Source organism: Uloborus diversus, chromosome 6, assembly GCF_026930045.1.
Source record: "Uloborus diversus isolate 005 chromosome 6, Udiv.v.3.1, whole genome shotgun sequence".
In the NCBI taxonomy this organism is placed as follows: domain Eukaryota; kingdom Metazoa; phylum Arthropoda; class Arachnida; order Araneae; family Uloboridae; genus Uloborus; species Uloborus diversus.
In genome coordinates, this window is record NC_072736.1 from 23,758,882 (window position 1) to 23,780,214 (window position 21,333).

Consider the following 21,333-nt stretch of genomic DNA (forward strand, 5'->3'; position numbering starts at 1 on the left):
GGAAAATATGAAACTATAATTTTATCAGTTTTTTCTTCTCCCTGGAAAACCCGGAACTTCATCATCCTTGGGTATACTACCCTAAAGAATTTCTGGACTTATTATAAACTAGAGGACCCGACAGACGTTGTTCTGTTCAAACTTTGTAAATTGAAAAGTTAAAAAATTTCAATAAACTATCAAGTGTTTGAACCGTTTTGTTGAATAAAATAATTAAAGAGAAACAGTTTTAAGCTGCTTGGTGTCAGAATGCGTATAGTATTTATTACAACTTGATTTATCTAATTCCCACTGAGCAGTTGTTTTATTAACTATTTTTTCTCCCGTGCTTGATGATTTGTTCCTTCAGCCATACTCAAAGGATAAAAAGCGTCCTCTGATATTAAGTGTAAAAATCATTAGTCTATGGTAAAAATAGTTGCTTTCAAGAAATGAAGGCTTCAGTCTCTCTCTCTCTCTCTACGTTTTATCTATTCTCAATTGACATATCACAGTAGGAAATTTCATTACAAAAAGCAGAGCTGGCTTTCTGATTGTCCTTTGGCAACGGGTTAAATATTTATTTCGGTTCTCACTCAACAATAGGTTAAAATAAATATTAATCATCTGGGAGATATAACCATTCAATGTTTCAATTAATTAATTAATTAGCAAAAACGTTTCCGATTCGATCCATCGCGCTTCGAAACCATGCTTGCAACAACTGAATTACACACAAAAAATTTGATCAAAATCAGTCCAGCCGTTTAAAAGCCTTATGGTGACAAACGTCCGCACAGAAGATTTTTATATATTAAGGTAAGATATGATCGCGTACACATATTATGCATAATGTATTACTGAGACTGGGAGTATACCCTCAGAAAAATTGATGAGAACTTCACTCAGACTAGTAGGGGAACATGGGAAAAGTTAAATAGCGGGGCAAAGTGAAATGGTGAAATATTTACTCAGCTTTTAGCTCCACCTATCTGGTATTATTTTAACGATGTAGTACCATTTGTAGTCTATTCCAGTCAGGAAAAAAATACCACCGAAGATTAAAGCATTTGGTAATACAGGCAGTTAAAAAAAAAAAAAATGATACTCATATTGTAATATTTTGTTGTAAGTCAAAAATTATGTTTGTTAACTATAAAATGATAAAGTTCTCGTTATTAACATTTTAAATATTAATTCGGAACTTCAGCGCTCGAATACGCTACCTTGCGGTGATTTACAAAACTGCAAATGAAGCGTTCCACGTGTGTCTGTTGACGTAAACACAGGCAGTTTGCTCTGAGTATTTATTAACGCAATCGATGTGTCTTAGTTTGCTTTCAGCTACAGAAATTAATTCGTCACTTAGTAGTATTCTCGAGCTTCTCAAAATAATGTTAGTTTTCATTATTTCCTTAATAATTGGTAAAAGCGAAAATACTGGATTAACAAACTTGGATAACGTTATACAAGGTAAAAAATTTTATTGTTTTGTATGAATTCGTAAGAATATGGGGTTTTTTTTTAATCTTAAATTAATTAAACTTACCATATTTTACAGCAGCATTTAGTTGGAATGGACAGTATGCAAAATATTTTCTTGAATATATTATCGTAGAACAAAATGAATAACCGAGAAAGAATTTACTTTATTCCTTTTATTCTCAGCTGAAAGGTATCGCCAAATTTGTTTAGGGTTATATAGTTTTGGTATTGTGCGAGCAAAGTAGCCTTGGCGAGATTTCGCGTTTTTAGTTAAACCATTTTTAATTTTTATCATGAGTGGAATAAAATGGTAGTAAGATTACAGAATTCGATAAGTGAAAGGAAATAATGGTCAATCAACTGAAAAGAAAACTATCACCATATATCCGTGAGAATTTTGTTGATGATTTGCATAACATGACACAATTAAATCGTAACTCAGAAATTAGAAAAATCGAAACAGAAAATTTTTAAATTAACCGATTCGGGAATTCAAGAGAAATAACTCAGCTACAAATGGAAAACAAGTGCTAGCCAAAGCAAAGCAAAGAAGTATCATCTTCTTTTGGTAATAATTTCTAATGTCATATTAAATTTTCTAGCATTAATTGTTATTCTTGTCAGGCCACAATTATTATTTAGTTTTATCAAGAATTGATAAATATCGAATTCAACATCGTGAAAATGGCTGCTTAGAACTATGAACTACGTACTTTGCATTAATGTTTGACGTTTAGTAATGCTTCTTGAATTCTCATTTCTTTCTACGTGGGCCAGAATATCCACAAGACTTTGAAAATTAATTTAAAAAGAATAAAGCGAAAAAATCATACGTACGAAAAAAAATCACAACACTTTTAGCATTTTCTTCGTTACCATGTGCGTTTGTTTTAGTTTTCAATTCCGCCATTAGACAGTGACTTCAGTGCCCCCTATAGTTCGTTGGAGTTGCGAATTGAGCCCTTCTAATATTCAATGCAGTAAAAATTTAGTTAATATTGAGCTTATTTGTACTTTAAATAAATTGTAAAATTAATCAAGTACATAAGGGGCAAAGTGAAATAGTTTGTTTCATTTACTCACTCAAGTTTTCATTTATTAGTTAATTCATTTACATTGCTTCATTTAGTAATTCATTTATATATTCATACATTCACCTATTTTCTTGTTCATTCATTATTTTACTCGTTCATTTATTTATCTTCATATTAATTGAATTATTCATTTAATTATTCCTTTATTGTTTCATTATCTTTTCATTTAGTGATTCAACCTTTTATTTACTAATTCTTTTGATCAAAAATATACAATTACAAATACAAATGTGGCGATCAGCAACAGGCTCTGGGCCCAGCTAATCTGGTCCTAGTATATGTTTTATAATCGAATAGAAAATATTTCATTAGAAAGATATTTTGTTTTTCACTTTGCCCCATAGAAAAAAAAAGTGACATTTTTCACTTTTTTTTTTTTTGAAAACTCAAATTTGTTGCTATAAATAAACTAGTATGTTGTGGCCATCACGAAACTTTCTTCTATATCTTTCTTATAATTCTGATCCCTCCCCATGCTTAATGAGGAAGCAATATTCCCAACGAAAACAAAATTACACATGCCAAAACTTGATGACCATCCCAATTCCTGATTTATCTCAAAAGCAAAGCAAAGAATGAAAATTGAAAATTATTTTAAAAGCCTTGCTTAAAATAACTACCAACATTTATCTGTTAACAAAAACAAAATGGCAACAGTTAAAAATTTTAAATCATTGAGATAATATCTCGGATCATTTCCATGCAATTAAAAAAGCACGAACTGAACGCAGACAACAGTCTGTTACGATTTATCTTTCTTATTGTTGCAATTAAAAAGCTATTTTTATTCACACAAATAAAAAAAAATCAGCCCCCCATGGAGCGATTGGCGCCAAAATTAAACCAACGCCTGTTTACATATAGATTCATATTTATTCCAAATTTCATCCAGAACGTAGCATTACTTCTTGAGATATGGCACTCACAATGGAAAAAAAGAACGTTCGATTGCGCCACCCCCTTTTCAGCTGTTGACACCAAAATAGAATCATTTCTTATACCCTCTAAGGGCTACTTGTCGATAAATTTTTGTTTGATTACGTTCATTATTTATTGAGATACAGCAGTCACAATTGACGGCAAAAAAAACGTTCTATAGCTCAACCCCCGTTTGAGCTATTGACACCAAAATTGAATCAGGATCTGTACCTGTTAGGGACAACATATGGACCAAATTTTGTCTGATTCCGCCAGTTACTTCCTGGGGAATAGCAGTCACGCAAAACTCAAAAAACGTCCCATTGCTCCACCCCCCTTGGAGGAATTCACTCCAAAAACCAATGGGCACAAGTTCACATAGGGGTACATATGTGTACCAAATTTCGTTCGATTTCATGTGGTAGTTTTTACTGTAGAGCGGCCACAAAAAAACTGGTCACACACAGACGTGACACACATACACACACACATACACACACACACACACACACACACACACATACACACATACACACAGACAGACAGACATTTTTCAAAAATAGTCGAAATGGACTCAGCACACCTCAAAACGTTCGAATCCGTCAAAATTCGAAATTCGAAAATTTGCACAAATCCAATACTTTCTTCTATATATTAGATATAGAAGAAAGTAAAAATACTGTTTCAACGCAAATTTTATAAAATAATATGTTTTTTATTTATGTGCTGTAATTTTTGAAAACAATTTCCGATTTGTTCATTTTGAAAAAAACTCAGTCATTATAACCATTTTACTTTACCCCACGTTCCCCTACTTTTAAATTCAGAGAATTTGGATGTTCAAAAGGAGATCATGCCATGACCTTCTCGCCACAATCTGATGGAAAATACTGTATTGTTTTCTATGAAATAATGTTCGCAACAACTACTATAAAGATAAATATTGTATATAAAGAACTGAAATTGCAATTTTTCAACTCCGATTTTTTCATTTTTCAAGTGAAATTTAGAAAAAAGAATAATAAAAAAATAAAATAGAAACAATGACATTATCAGCAAAGAAAGTAAAATCAAAAGCATTTTTTGGAATAGTATTGAAAAATTTCGGACGGGGTTTCAACCCTAAAAACACCTCTTAAATACGGTCCCGACTTCTATTATTAGTAGACACCTTGAACTCAGAATAAATTTAAATTGTTAACCACAGGTAAACCTTAAATTGTATAGTGCTATTGAGCACGAGAGCCAAGCTCTAATAAATTTTGTTAATTTTCTGTGAAATTTTACACATTAGGTAGAATTAAGGCTATTAGCGTATAAAAACTAATTCTGGAGACTATAATAGAGCTTCCGCACTTCTTTTGTATCAGTCCAGGAATTCAATAATAAAAAAAGACCTAAATTTACAAATAACTTCCTCCAAATTACAAAAGTTACACTCCTTGTTTATATGTCTTCAATCATTTGCAGTGCTTTTATTAATTCAATTGTTACAAATACAAATACAAAAGTAACAACCAGCAATAGGCTCTGGGACCAGCTAGGCTGGTCCTAGTCAATTTACAATCCCCAGTGAAGATCAAAGACCCTCTCAAAACTATCTACTCCTTTGCTCATTACCACCTCTTCCGATAAGCTGCTCCAAAGTTCCACTACCCTGCCATAATAATAATTTTTCCTAATATTCATGTTAACCTGAGATTTAAATAGCTTAAAACAATGACCCGTTGTCCTGTTTTCAGTGCTAAACTTCAGCCCCGTAAAATCTTTCATTTTAATAAATTTAAACAACTGAATCATGTCCCCTCGGTCTCTTCTTTGCTCAAGACTGTACATTTTTAGCATTCTAAGCCTGGAATCGTAGTGTAAATGAGAAAGTCCATTTATTAGCCTTGTAGCCCGCCTTTGAACCTTTTCCAATACATTAATATCTCTCATAAGATAAGGAGACCAAAACTGATCAGTATACTCCAAATGGTACTCCAATTGTAAACTACAGAGAATTGAAATTTCATTCTCAAAAAGAGTAAGCAAGATCTAATTCAGAAAATGGGAACCTACTTCCTTTAGTTAGCTTAACACTATTATTTAAAAATTTCATTCAAAAAAAAAAAAAAAAAGCTTTAAAAGAAATCTAACCAGTTTATATTTTGGAACATCGCACTACTTAAAAATTTAACTGTCAAAAATTACATTTGAGGCAGTGAGAAGCAAAGGGATGTAAGTGGACATTTTCAAGTTTTGAGTAAAACGCGTTTAAAGATAACATCCTAGGTAGGCTTTCATTATTTTTTTTTTCTAAATCATGCTGTATAGCAGCAAGTACCAGGGCTACTAGTACCATCTCTTGCCCCAAGACAGAGGAGAGGTACCCCTACCATTTGTACTAGTTATCTCCAAATTTTTAATTTTGCCACTTACATCCCTTTGCTTCTCACTGCCTCATTTGTAAAATTGCAATTGCTGGTGTGTACTGGGGGGGAGGGAGATGCAAAATTGCAAATACTGTACTCTCGAAATTCCGAAGAATCGGGGCTCACGTCATTTCGGATGATTAAAAACTCGAATTATCCAAAATATTCTTCTTAATTAAAATTTAAATTATTCCACCGACAAAAAGGATGAGTATCTTTTACTTCCTTGTACAAAGAAAAGGAAGTATTTGTCTTCATGAAAATAATTCCATTCAAATTTCGACATATATTTCCCTTTTAAGTAACCCCTAAAAGTGCTTTGACTTCTTGTTTCTCGCAATGATTTGCAAGTAATTGTGTTTCTAAATTAGTAAGAAACCAAAATTATACATTGGCGCAGCAAAAGGGGAGTTTGGGGGGCAACCTTCGATTTAAACATGTTTCCCAGTCCCAGTACCATAGTTTGTCATGTTTGTATACGAATTCCGACTGTTATGACCCTCCTCAGGGGTGCCCCGATGAGACCTCCTAAAATTTCCTTATCTGGTAAATTTTGTCCAACAATTCGGCAAAATTATTAGTATTTAGCATAATTTGGAGTTCCATTCGGCAAAATTATCAGTATTTGGAAAATTATCATCATTCGGTGAAATGTGGAGTTCCATTCGGGAAAATAACCATCATTCGGCGAAATTTGGAGTTTCATTCGGCAAAATTGTCATTGTTCAGGAAAATTATCATCGTTCGGCGAAATTTGGAGCTCCATTTGGCAAAATTATCATCATTCGGCGAAATTTGGTGTTTTATTCGGGAAAATAACGATCATTCGGGGAAATTTGGAGTTCCATTCGGCAAAATTATCATCATTCAGGAAAATCATATCATCATTCAGGATCGCCGAATGATTATTATCATTCGACAAAATATGGAGTTCCATTCGGCAAAATTATCATCATTCGGCGAAATTTGGAGTTCCATTCGGCAAAATTATCATCATTTAAGAAGATTATCATCATTCGGAGAAACTTGGAGCAAAAATCGGCAAAATTATCATCATTCGGCGAAATTTGGAGTTCATTCGGCAAAATTATCATCATTCGGGAAAACTTGAAGTTTCATTCGGCAATTGACTTTTCGCCCTCCCAAAAATTTAAGTTCGGGATGCCCCTGACCCTCCCCTTCACAGAAGACAGATTCTGGCAGCGCCATTATAGGTATATAGTTAATTCATATAACGGAATAATACATCAGAGTAAGAGTGCTAAATTTGACCTTTGGGATTTAGGAAGAGTCAATGGTTCGCTTAGTCTCTACATATTTTAAGAACACGGTACTAAAATTTATGAAGCTGAAACAATTTTTACAATAAATAAATTAGTACACATAAAATTGTCCATTAAAAAATAAACAATGCTTGAAAATGTCAGTTATAAAACGAACATAAACAGTAAAATAAACTAACGCATGGCAACTAAATAAAATTAAAAAGCTGTGTTGATATTAAAAAAGGAGAGAAAAATTGAACTTACGTCCCGATATCACTGCGATTCCTAACACTGATAACACCACCAAAGCTTTCATGTTTTTCAGTAACTTACAAACACAGCTTTCTCCGGCTGTTATATACTTCTCATCCTCGGATTTGTTTCGCAAGTCTGACGTCACATATTACGTATGATGCATGGACGCGCTGGTTAGCAACTTTTAACCAAGCCAGCTGAATTTCCGCCATTTTGGTTCTCGCATTGCTCCACTGCGCTCCTCGTCAAAAAATAAGGCTTTTGCGTTATCTAGCTGTCTTTTATTTTAAGTAACGTCAAAGAAATTGTAAAATGCTGACTGTGACGTACTTGCGTCCAGGAGACTCATAGCACTTACAGTCTTGATTTGTTATACAAAATTACTTCGAGCCCCGGGGGTTATCAATTGGGGTTTTCATTTTAAATTTTGAAACTTTTTTTTAAAATTAATTTTGTAAGCTAAAATTTCAAATAAACTGCCGACAAAAGGAATGAAAGATTTCCCACACCCCTTAACGTTCTAGTCGTTCGAAAGAGATTTTTTTCTGCGCCAAATAAAGCTTGTTTCAATTATCTTAATTAATTAGAAAAGCAGATATTAGCGATAAGTCCTGGGTTCAAGTCAATTAAAGCAAGGAACTAAAGAGAAAAATATATTACTAAAGACCACGAAATAGAACCCAGGAAAAAGGTGCTCTTCAAAGCTCTTTTTTTTAATATCTCGGTAATGTATTGGTCTATCAAGTTTTTTTTTTTTTTTTTTTGTGTGTGTGTCTTCGAGTGGGAGCGGGAGTGTGATCTAATTATAAGCGCTTTACTTAAATTTTATTTTCTACGGGAAGGAGAGGTTTTTTTACATTTTGTTCGAATTGGAACTCGTAACGCGTTTTTTACGTCTGATTCTTTCTCATATACGATTTAAATCTTTGTGAATCAAATAAGACTGCGAGACAATCTTCGAGAGCTGGTGAGCGTCAACGAACAGGAGGCGGAGTCTAGTTCAAAAAATCTCGCATAGTTCAAAAACGGTACGACGTAGAAGATTAAAATTTTGTAAGTAGACTCTGGCAACTGGTCTACGAGTAATTGTCCACCTCCTCTTTTGGTCGCATTCGGATATTCCAAAGGTGTCTTTTACACCCTTTTGGGGCCAAGCGGTGTTAATTTCAATGCAGACGTGATATTTTAATTTGGCAACCATTGAGAGATATATCGCCAACCCTTTGGTAGCCAATTTTCTATCGCCAACTTGGAGATGTATTGCCAAGTTGGCGACAAATTTGGTGGAAAAAAATGACCTTCGAATCTAGTCTCAATTTCGCGCTATGAGCGATATTTAGCTAGGTATCCATTCAAGCAAGTTACAATTGTCGATATTTTAAACCTGAATATCTGTAAAACATTTCTTTCAATCGATTCGGGAAAAACTAGTGGTGTAATTATTTAAAAGTTTTTCTTGCTCACTCTATGACACTACTATATTGTATTTTTGTTACACGCTCTATGTTGGAACACGAGTAGGGTCGAGTTTAATTTAATGGAAAGAAGACCCAAGCATTATTTTGTAAAGGCTTTTATTACACACATCACAAGAACGACGGCACACACAAGAACACGAGGACAACAGAAAGTACAAGAATGGATGACTAAAAGTTGAAGTGGAAGTACATTCTTCCCGCGCTCTAATAGCGCCCTCTATTCCGTAATGGGGGAGATGCAACATCCTCCGCCCACAAAAGTTAAAGTTTAACCTAAACTTATAAATTTAAATAACTAGACAATTAAACATTTGTTTTTAAAGTTAACTCACAAAAATATACCCTGAATTAAATTACAGTACACAATTAAAACATTCAAATGTAGAGGTTGACATTAAAATATTTAAAATATCAGCTCAATGTGTCGTAGGTTTGACGATCCTACCACTTCTGGTGGTTATTGGTTCCCTCATAATCTCAGAAATTTTACCTGAAGTTTCCAAGCGGTACAAACGTTGAAATGGTCGTACCAGTTCACCACTCTGAGTTTTCAATCTTGCAACGCGGGAGACACCGTCACGCCCTTTGTAAATTTCAATAATTTTGGCTAAAGGCCAATCTACACGTTTTTTATTATCCAAACTGATTAAGACAATATCTCCCACAGCTAGTGGAGTTTGTACTCCTTTGCTGGTCTGCCTTAAAATGGAGAGATATTCTTTTTGGAACCTAATTTTAAGTTTTTGCTTAACGGCGTGGAGGTGCCTCGCACGTTTGCGAAGGTTTTTCAAGTCATTCTGCTCTAAGTCTTCGACGCAGAATTCAGTCTGATCCTGCAAAAATAAAGATGGTGTTATAGCTACTAAATCAGAGGGGTCCTCCGAGAGATAAGTGAGGGGTCTGCTGTTTAGCAGGGCTTCACACTCACACACGACGGTGTGAAGTTCATCATATTGGAGACAAGCTTTTCCTACATTACGTCTCAGCAATTCTTTCAACATTCGGACTACCCTCTCCCACCAACCACCCCACCAAGCGGCGGTTGGAGGGTTGAAGTGCCAAGAGATCTTCAAATCCGAGTGAGAAATAATGACACTCCAATCGATGTTCTGGAGCTCATTGTTTAGTCCAACGAAATTTTTACCATTATCAGAGTAAATTGTTGTTACTCGACCTCGACGTGCGATAAATCTTCTTAATGCAAGAAGAAAACTTTGGGTTGATATGTCCGAGACAAGTTCGAAATGAACGGCACGGTAAACTGCACATGTGAAAATTGCTATCCAGACTTTATCACGATTTCGTAGGAGCAGAGGGCCAGCCATGTCGACGCCGGTTGTCTCAAACACAGCTGACATTCTCACACGATTTTCAGGAAGAGGTGCAAACACAGAAGTAGCATGTTTTGACTTAAATCTTTGACAAATCACGCATTTAGACACGACAGATCGGACAGTTCTCCTGGATCTCAGTATCCAATACTTCTCTCGTAAGATGGAAACGAGTGTCTGTACACCTGCATGATTATACGTTCGATGCGTACCTTCGATGAGTTTGCAAACAAGCTCGTGCTTGTCCGGCAACAGTATCGGTTTTCTAAAATAATCTTCGTTATCTGTAGAGTAAAGTTTAGTCTCCACTCTGAGGAGGCCATCAGAATCAAAGTTAACCACAAAGTTAGCAGGAATCAGTCGACGGTTTTTGACAAAGGTCTCTTTTTGTATCAAACGGAAAATTTCGAGCTCCGATTTGGAGAGCTCTTCTCTGCTCAGATGTCCACGAAGAAGATTGTTTCTTTTACCATGCACTGCTGATTTTATATTATAGATGAATCTTTTCACGTAGGCCAAAATTCGTATGATGGTAGAAAATCTTGAAATTCGCTTACTCCACTCCAGGAAGTTAGATTTCGAATCGTTTAGAGTGATATTCGTCGTAACTGTTGGTATTTTTTCTCTAGAAGCGAGTTCCAAACCATCTGATAAATCAAAGTCTTGGGTGTCTGGCCAGCATGCACGATTTTTCAACCAAATGGGACCCTCCCACCAGCAAAGACTGAAGAGGGTTTGTGCATTACATCCCCTGGACGCGATGTCTGCAATGTTCATCTGTGATGGAACGAAATTCCACTCTTCTTTCGACGAACTTAAATGGATCTCTTTAACTCTATTACGCACAAATGTTTTCCAAGTTCCTGCGTTTTTTATCCAACAGAGCACAACTTTCGAGTCAGTCCAGAAGAAAGTTTGGATATTCTCAATATTCAGTGATGTTTTGACGTTCTGAACTAAACGAGTGCCGATTACTGCAGCCAAGAGTTCGAGCTTTGGGATGGAAATTTCAGTTTTCATTTTGGTGACGGGATCCTTTTTTAGAGGGGCAACGCGTGATTTTGCCTGAACTAATTTAATCTGAACTTCATTACCGCATTCGATTCTCAAAAACACGCACGCTGCAAAGGCTTTCCCACTTGCATCACTGAACATATGCATTGTGGTAGTTGACTCATCAACTAAACCCCCAAAGTAACGCGGAATTTGAATTAATTCCAAAAATTTCAAACTAGCAAACCAATTTTTGAATTCCTCGATAATTTCAGGCGGCAGTTTTTGATCCCATGTCAGCTTATAATTTTTCCAGGCTTTTTGCATTAGAAGTTTTGGAATGAGTGTCACGGGTGCTGTAAAACCGATCGGGTCAAATATCTTTTGCGAAATTGACAAAAGTTGCCGTTTTGAACACGAATCGTTGATTTCAGTCGAAACATTGCCGAGATCGCAAAATATCAAATCCGCACTTGGATCCCATAAAAGACCAAGTACCGAGCATTTTGTTTTTTCCCCGTTTTGATACTTTGAGGAGAATACCCAACCCGTGAGCTCAAACCCCGCTTTTGACATAATCTGACAAGCTGTTGTTCGAAACTGTTGAAGTTCTATCTCATTTTGAACACTAGCAACAACATTATCGACGTAGAAAGAATCTTTCAATTTTACTGCAACTTCATTACTACTTTCTTTATCTAAATGATGATAAATCGTAGACATGAGCAAAAATAAACTCGAAGAAAGGCCAAAGACTACTCTACAATGCCTATACGTTTCAATTTCGCGTTTTTCATAATCTTTCCACCACAGAAATCGCAAAAAGTCTCTGTCTGTAGGGGAAATTGAAATCTGCAAAAATGCTTTGCGAATGTCTGAAATGACGCCTAATCTATCTTTGCGAAATTTATTCAAAATGGAAGGGATCATTTCAATATAGTTTGGTCCAGTAGCTAAGCATTGGTTCAGGGAAACTGAATTTTCGTCTTTTGCAGAAGCGTCGAAAACTGGACGTATTTTTGTCGTAAGACTAGATTCCTTAAAGACGGCTCTGTGAGGTAAATACCGGCATCTCTGTTCAGATAAGTTTTCCCCGTTAACGCTACTCGGGACCTGCTCTATGATTCCCAACTGTTCCCATTCTTTCAAAATTTTGTCATAAGAATCAAATTTCCCTGAGGAAATAAGTTTAGAAGACATATTTTTGAGGCGTTTTTCTGCTTGAAATCGCAAATCAAGTAACTCTGGATGCCCTTCAACCCATGGAAGATTTACCTCATACCTATTATCACAAAATTTAACAGTTTTTTCAAAAAAGGAAACTGTTTCATCATCAATATCCTTTTTTGTTTTGTTTTCTACAGGGTCTCGTATACCTAGGACATCCAATGACCAAAGGTCACAAATTTTGCTAGCGTTTAGCAATGAAATTATAGGCATGGCATGATTAGAATAAGTGGCGTCGGATACCGATTTACCCATAACTACCCACCCTAGATAAGTTTGAACAGCGGTCAAGCCATTGGGTTGCTGACTTATGGAACCAGTTAAAATTTTTCCTAAATAATCAGCACCTAATAAAACTGATATTTCAGAATCATCGGTTTCCACATCCGATAAAAAGATTCCGTTTTTAGTGAAGTATTCGGCATCGGATTTACTTATTTTTGGAATTTTGCCACAAATTACATCCTTATCTAACAGTATCGCTTCACATGAAAAATTTCCCCGAATTTCCTGTAGTTCACACTTAAATGCGGAATGTTGAATTTTTTCTGTTTCAACACCGCCAAACAAACTATGTTTAAGAAATTCGGAGTGATCAGTTTTCAAGTTCAAAAATTCTGCGAGCTTACGATTTACGTAAGACCTTTGTGATGCAGAATCACACAAACAACGCACTATTTTTGTTTTCGAAGGGCCCGATACTTTAATTCTAAGTGTTTGCAATAAAACATCTGTCGAGCCGGAAGAGCTATTGCTGGTGACACTATTAGTTTCTGTTTTGCCCGAAGAAGAAAAATAAATTTCATTTTCCTTACCTAAATTTGGACACAAAATTGGAAAATGTTTTTTCGCACAAACTAAGTAAGCACCGGACACTCATTCCGCATCTATCTGCACGACAGTTAATTCTAAGGCATGATAAACACGCTTTCATTTCTATTACTTTCTTTTTTCTTTCGTGCAAGGGCATTTTTTGAGCCGTAAAGCAGTCGCAACTGCGATGAGTTTTTTTCGAACAAAATAAACAGTAAAAATTCGATCCTTTCCTTTCATTTTTTGTTTGGGTTACAAGAGTCGAAGCCGTTGAAACTGGCGCCGACTTATGTAAATCGCGAGTATCATCTGTTTTATTTTTTATACTCAGAATTTTGTTTTTATCTTTTTCTACCGAACAAAATGATTTGGCGATACGTAAGCGTTCAGCGCTAACAACTTCAGATCGGAGAAATTGAATTAAAAGGTCGAGGTCATCCATTCTTGTACTTTCTGTTGTCCTCGTGTTCTTGTGTGTGCCGTCGTTCTTGTGATGTGTGTAATAAAAGCCTTTACAAAATAATGCTTGGGTCTTCTTTCCATTAAATTAAACTCGACCCTACTCGTGTTCCAACACTCTATACAGTTTTTATGCAATTTTTGATCACAGACTCAAATAAAAATACTATCACATTTCTTTAAATTTGAAAGTACAATATCCAAGTTTACCTTATATTTTATGCATCTAGGAAAATGTTTGAAAAGCTATATATTTAAGTACTGCTTATATCGCTCGTATGAGAGTACACGCACTCACCTGGGTAAGCTTTTGATAGGGCGGAAGCTCTCAAGTAGGCTAATGGAATGGGGTGGTTTCCTTCAGTCAAAAGTACTACTTGAAGTCATTGAAATGGATAGAATGAGAAAAAAAAAAAAAAAAAAACATAAACCCAAAAAATATTTTTATTTTCCAAACAGTTTTTTTTAATTAATTTTTTTAAATGTCCGATTTTTCAAACAAGGCGTGGTCTTGATGACGTCACAAATGATGCACTTTGCCGCATCTTTCTACTACGTTTCCACGTTATGATAATCAAGCAGCGAATTAAATATTGCGCTCTATGCTTGCTATCAACCATATCGTTGCCAATACACGTGAGTAAAGACGCGACTTAAACATTTTGCACTGTGAATGGCAACACTGAATGGCATTTCATCATTTGTGATGTCATCGGCACAAGCCGTAAACAATGAAAGCGATCCGATTTAAGTAATTTTTTAAAAATATTAAACGTAAACAAATTTATCAAAAAATGGTCAGATCCTATGTTTTTAAGCATGCTCTTTCAGAAAAAAAATACTTTTGAAATTTTGGAAACGACCCCATTCCAAATATTCCCAAATGATAATATTTTTTCCGAATAGAAAATTTAAATTTTGCCGAATTATATGATAATTTTTCCGAATAGAAACTTTCCATTTTGGCCAAATGATAATTTTACCGCGACGTCACACAAGTTTACAGAATGATGATAATTTTGCCAAATGGAACTCAAAACATTTCCGAATGATGACCATTTTTCCGAATGAAATTCAAAACTTTTTCGAATGATGATAAATTTTCCGAATGGAATTTAAAACGTTTCCGGATGATAATATTTTTTCCGAATGAAATTTAAAACTTTTCCGAATAATGATAGTTTTGCCTCATCCTGATCAATTTGCAAAATCGTCAGACAAAATTTGCCGAATAAAGGAAAGGAGGCCTCAGTGACCCTCCGTCCCATTCTTTTGAATTTTAAAAACACATCGAATATTTAAAAGACGTAGAAATAGTGTAAGTCCACTTTAGATTTTTTAATTGAACCAAAGATGGACGATAGCTCTGTCAGGGTGGAATAGGTTTCTCCCGAAGTTCCGTTTCGTATGCATGCAGAAATTGGATGCACCTTTGTTTATTTTCAAGGCGTTCACGAAGTGATGAGTGATTCAGCAATCAATGTTCATTTCCAACAGAAATCGTGCGCGTAAAAAAAACAGGGAAATGTAGGAACATGAGCTGTTTTTCTCCTTTTCTCTCAAGTTGTGATTTTCGCTATCACTAAGCCCCCAAATGGAAAAATATGTGATCTCAAACAAGGGCGCACAAGACTTTACGAAGTCTTGGAAGGGCGGAAATTCTCAATTTGCCAAAAAGAAATCCAAATTTTACTGAATGCTGATAATTTTGCCAAATGGAACTCCAAATTTCGCCGGATACTGATAATTTCACCGAATGGAACTCCAAATTTCGACGAATGCTGATAATGTCGGCGAATGGAACTCCAAATTTTGACGAATGCTGATTATTTCGGCGAATGGAACTCCAAATTTCGCCGAATGCTAAATTTTTTGGCATAGGTTTTACTTGAAAAGAGGATCAGGGTGCTTCCAAATAAAATGGCACTTTAATTCAATTAATGTGGTACATTTTAATAAAAATTTTCAATGGAAAAGGGCCTTTTTTTAAAAAAAAAAAACATTTTTGTATACTTGTGTAAACAAAACTCAAGTTTTTTTCAATAGTGTTTTTTGTTTTTCAAATAATAAAAAGCTTTTCAATGTTTAATTAAAAAATTATAATGAAAATTCAGATTTAAATCCGAATAAAATTCTATGAGGAAACGAGAGAATTACGATGCAAGGCCAGACTTTAGTGAATCTTTACCTTTTGGAAAATGTTTTTGTTTTCGTGATGCTTTGTTGAAATTGCAAAAGGACATGGAGAGTGTATTTGAGAAATGCAAAAAAAAAAAAAAATTACAAGATGCAACTTTCTCTTAAAAATGTCTGAGGGAAGCAATATTTAATAAAAACAGCAGAATCAGGAAAAACGAATAAAAATATGACTACATGTATACGTCTCTGTTCCAGTGGAACACTGACGCAACTGCAAAAAGTGTAATTTTACTGTAGAACCAAATATGTATGAAACAACTTCATACAATGAAACATAGTTGAGTTGCTGACCTGGTGGCCATAAGTTGCAAAACAAATCTGTCAGTGTTCCTCCGTATAGGGTGACCTAGAGCCGCTATATAGATAGGCCGACGCATCAGCTTAAGTTTTGCCATTTTGGATCGGATTTTTCATTGTTGCGCTACTAGGGTTACCACACAGCAAAGTTTCGGGTTTCGCCAAATTTGGCGAAAATAATATCCTTTTTAATACACAATTCACGGGCCGCTAATAACTGCTCACAGTGAACAATCACCAAACGCGATTACTGGCCAGAAAAGACAACCGCTCAAACACGCGCTCCGATCCAAAAAGGCTGATCTTAAGCTGATGCGCCAGCTCGTATATATAGGGGCCTTAGGGTGACCACGTTTGGACCATTGAGAAGAAATACTAATGGAGGGAGCCACAGCAAATGTCTCAGTGAAATAAGCTTGGGAACCAATGTTTCCCAGGTCAGGTGACTTGTTTGGCTGGGAAGTTGTCGCGTTTTGGCACGCAATCGCTCTTTTGGCATTAAATATTTTTCAGACGACGCTACGGCGGCGGCGCTTATGAAGTCGGGGCTACAAATCAGAGCAACTTTGGCTCCAACTCCTTTACCGCATAATAATAAATAAATATATAAATAAATAACGGATACAAATACAGGCCTATCATTCAAACTCCCTCTCCCCACTTCTTTCCGGATTTTAAAATATAATGCAATTGCATTTTTCATGTATTTTGATGTTTATTCCCTGAAATGACGGACATGTACAAATAGTTTAAAGTGTTCTGTTATTGACTGAAAATTAATGGATTCATATGTATTGTAATCAATGTTTTGAAATGATTTCATACGCAGGCATACTAGTATTTAAATTGAAGCATAAAAATGGCAAATCTTTATTCTTGCGCATCTGCTGTTCACAGGAACTTGGCGAGAAGATACTCGTCAACAAAGCAAATGTACACAAAATGCTTAAGAGCCGTTAAGTTAAGTAAAAATTGTTTTTATGGAACTAAAATGTTATTTGCACTCAAGATATACAATGTTTTATAACTTTTATAGGTAAAATAAGTACAAAAATTTAAAAATTATAGGCAATTGTGGAATATGTACTCGTTGAATGCATATAAATGTTATTTTTTCTTTATTTAGAAGTAAAAAACATTCGTACCTGCTAGGGAAAAGTTACTGGACCTCCTGCTGTGGCTTTTTCCTCACAGTTTACAATGCTAGAATACTGCACTATTACTATAAATCTAATTTTTCCCTTCTACAGTTAAAGGTTATTATTATACATGGCTTCAGCTAATGAAAACTTCTTCAGCGGTTACGGTCAACTTGAAATTGCTCCCCAAGTCACATGGTACTGTTGCCGTATCGGGATAGTAGGGTTGCACTCTCTCCATCTATTCCTTCTCAATGGTTTGGACCCAGTGACAATAACTCATTTTCAGTTACTTTTGCAGTTACGTCAATGTTCCACCGGAACAGCGATGTGTACAAATAAAACATTTAAAAAGAGTTAAAAAGCTCTGCAAGCAGCTTTTTTGGGGTTATAAAACCAAACCTTCTCATCAGTGCATAAAAGAAGGAACGTTGTTTTATGCGTTAGATCGTTTTTTTATGCACTGATGAAGGGGTTTGGTTATATAACCCCGAAACAGCTGTTTGAAGAGCTTTTTAACTCTTTTTAATTGTTTTTATTTGCACATACGTTGGCATATTTTTATTCTTTTTATTCTACCAAGTTTTCGACTGTTTCTTTTACATACAGTAAAACCTGTGAAGTTGATCACCCTTGTAAGTTGACCACCTGTCTAAGTTGACCACTTTTTTCAGGCACGGAATTAGACCTTATCATTAAATCAAGCTTTGTAAGTTGACCACTAAAGTAGTGCATCGAAAGTGATCTACTTACAACTTACACGGGTTTCACTGAATCAGGAAATACATAAAGACTTGAAAAAAAAAAAAAGGTGAGTGATATACTGTTTGACTACGGATTGTATGGAATTGGCAAACATCCAGTTAAGGCGACCCCATCTGAATGAGGGGAAAAATAAAAATTTTATGCGCTTATTCCGCTAATTTGAAAGAGACTCTGCTTAATTTAGAGGCTAACATACATCTGCAAAATCAGACATCTCTGAAAACTAATAGATGCTTCCATTTCCGCGTGTAAACCGGATGTTTGCCTTTCCATACAATCCGTGGTTAGACAGTACTAACTAGGAAATTCTTGCATGTACGATTGACACGTAGTTCTTATGGCACAATTTGGCAAAATGCATGCACTTTTCAGAAAAGCTATCGCACAAATTTCAAGTATGCAGGGGTACCTACCTGGGGGGGGGGGGATCATGACGCAGGGAGTGGGCCATTGAAATTTTTAGAGGGGGTTGTTTTTAGGGGTATTTTTGCTGATTTTACGGGAGTCATGCTTTTGGGGGAGGGTACTTCGCGAAATTTAGGTGGGTGGGTGCGCCACTGCTCTTAGGGGGGTAGGCACCTCTGAATTATTCGTTCATATTCTAAATTTTGATACATTGGTGTAGTCAAAAATGTCACTAAGAGGGAGGGAGGTGTGCAATGTGGGCGGTCTGCCCTGGGTAAATACCCTTCTGTGGGGTAACACCCAAGATCAATTTAAGAGAGAGTGAAGACATAGGCGTCGGAACCGGGGGAGCTGGGGGAGCTTGAGCTCCCCCTGGAATATATCAAACCGGCTCAGCTCCCCCGGAAAATTCCAGCACTGCAGCTTATTGCCATACATTGATTTCCTCAAACCTGATTTCAAAAATGTGATCTGCCTTTTCCAGGAATTTCGGAATTTCCACCCAATAAGCAACAAAAGCAGGGGGCAGACGGAGTGGTCAGTGCACTAGAATTCACCTTCACCCTTTTTTTACTGTTAAAACATCTCTTGATTCCAGAAATGCGGAAAAGTGAGCTCTACCCCGCGGCCTGCGGAAATCAGTACCATCAGTACCAATATGGATTTGCTCCCCACCTTGAGCTCGTGTTTCGGCTTTCGAGAGCGGCATTGCAGTTCAGTTCATATTCTTATTAGTTTTGCATGCGGGTTTGTTTGTCCAATGCTGTGGCGAATCCAGAATTTTGTTCTGGGGGCGACTGAGGTAGTTAAAATTCTTGCTGAGGTCTCCTTGTCATTACCAAAGTTTATCGATGTAAACGAAAGTGTTCTGTATCATTATCTGCTATCTAGGGGTGTTAATGACTAATGAATCTTTCTGAGTTACATTTGAAATTATCTAAAATTTTGTATTCAGTGTTAAAACTCTAAATTTTAAATGTATATTCAAAGTTTTTTCATTCGTTTAGACATATTTGTTATGCAATTTGAAGGCAAAATTTTCAATTCTTGTTAAGGATGCAAAACAATTACGCTGACAAGGTGATGTAAATGAAATAGAAGAAAGAAAAGCTGAAAGATGTTAAACGAATAGTGAAAAACAGCGAGAAAGAAGACAAAATTTTAAGAATTGATATTAAACACGAAAATTAAAGAGAGAGAAAGAAAGAAAAACAAGTAGCTATTATATCTACACTTTTTTCTCCTTTCCTTCTTTCAGTGAGTAAATGTATAAATATTTGGAACAGGTAAGGAAAAAGTTCAGAAATTTGAAGGGAAATTTCGGAAAACTAACACTCCTGTTACTATCGCAAATTTGTGTATCAACCTTAAGAAGAGCGAAAACAAATTAATTGATAAAGATAGAATGGATGTAGGAAATTATATATATATATATTTTTTAACATTAAGATGCATAGACAGAGGGTGAAAGAATTTATTTCTGGTATGGGGGTGGCTGCAGCCTCATAGCCGCCCCCCCCCCTCGGATTTGTCATTAGTCCAATGATCACAAAAAGAGATAACAATGAGCCAGTTTGGCATTTAAATATGAATAACATGGAAGGTGCTCCAGACATGACTGAAAAAAGGTTACTAAAGTTGTTTGTACTTGTTCAAATAATGTTGAACTTGTTCAAATAATTTTAACTTTCCAAAAACTTACAGTGGCTCCCAAAAGTATTCGTACACTTACGATTTTCAATGAAATACGCCATTATCGATTCGTTAAAATTAATATTTTGGAACGGATATTTGATTATAAGATCTATGATTTATTTTTTAACAAAACTACATGAAAATTGTTAATAACATAATACAACTTGATTTTTAAAGGAATCAATAATCAAAAAGTGCCAGAAACTTGACCTCACAAAAGTCTTCGTACACTTTGAAAAAATGTCAAAAAACTAGTAAATAATCTAACTTTTTACTAAGTTATTATTTAGTAGAATATCATGCAGTATCAGCAACAGCTTTTAACCGCCTAGGAATAGATTTCATTGTTTTTTTTTCTTTCTTTTTGAACAATTTCTGAGTAAGTGTTCAGCAGCACTTCAAGTTTTGCTGTTTCTAATTCGTTTTCCGTTTCAATAGTGTATTTTCGTAATATATCCACCAAATATCTCCAAATATATTCTATTAAGTTTAAATCTGGCGATTGAGGAGATATTTCTAAGCTTAATGACAATATTTGAGGCACCAAACGCAAAACGTGTGCTTCTTATCAATATCTTGATTTAAAAAAAAAACGAGGTTGTTTCCGATTGCCAAATTTTGGGCTAATAATTTAAAATTGTTTTTAAAAATATTTCACTGAACAGCATGATTCATCGAAAAATTTCAAACTTCCAAGTCCTGCACCCTCACACAAGAACACCTGCACCGTCCTGATTAACTGATCCCAACTAAGTTCTTTAGATTTAATTTCTCATTTTTTTCTATTTACAATTATGCAACAATTTAACTCAAAATGTTGAATTAATTTTTATCTTTAAGTAAGACGTTGTTCCAAAATGTTTTGAGCTTATTTATCATTGATTTTACGGCGAAAAACTTAAGCTTTCTGTTTTTCGTACGAACAAGAAAATTTCTGCTGGAAGAGGTCCCATTTAATCCAGGTAATCAGAGAACTTGGCGAATAATTTTAGAGGAAAATTAAACGAAAATGTTTCATTCAATTCTGTAGAAAATTTTTCATCACTCAAAGATGTATTTTTCATAATTTTTTTTAACTGTAAATCTCCGTTACGCTTTGTTAACTTTGCATTTGACATTTTC

The 21,333-nt window shown here is 35.4% G+C and overlaps 1 protein-coding gene across 1 annotated transcript in view; it reads right to left on the minus strand.

The window, feature by feature from the left end:
- The window catches only part of LOC129225091 (kielin/chordin-like protein), a 268,146-nt gene extending 260,682 nt beyond the window's left edge, over positions 1 to 7,464 (minus strand). The window contains exon 1 of the mRNA XM_054859646.1: positions 7,420 to 7,464. The gene's annotated coding sequence lies outside the window, so the exon portion shown is untranslated. The remainder of the gene's footprint in view (positions 1 to 7,419) is intronic.
- Between the last annotated feature and the right edge of the window lie 13,869 nt (positions 7,465 to 21,333).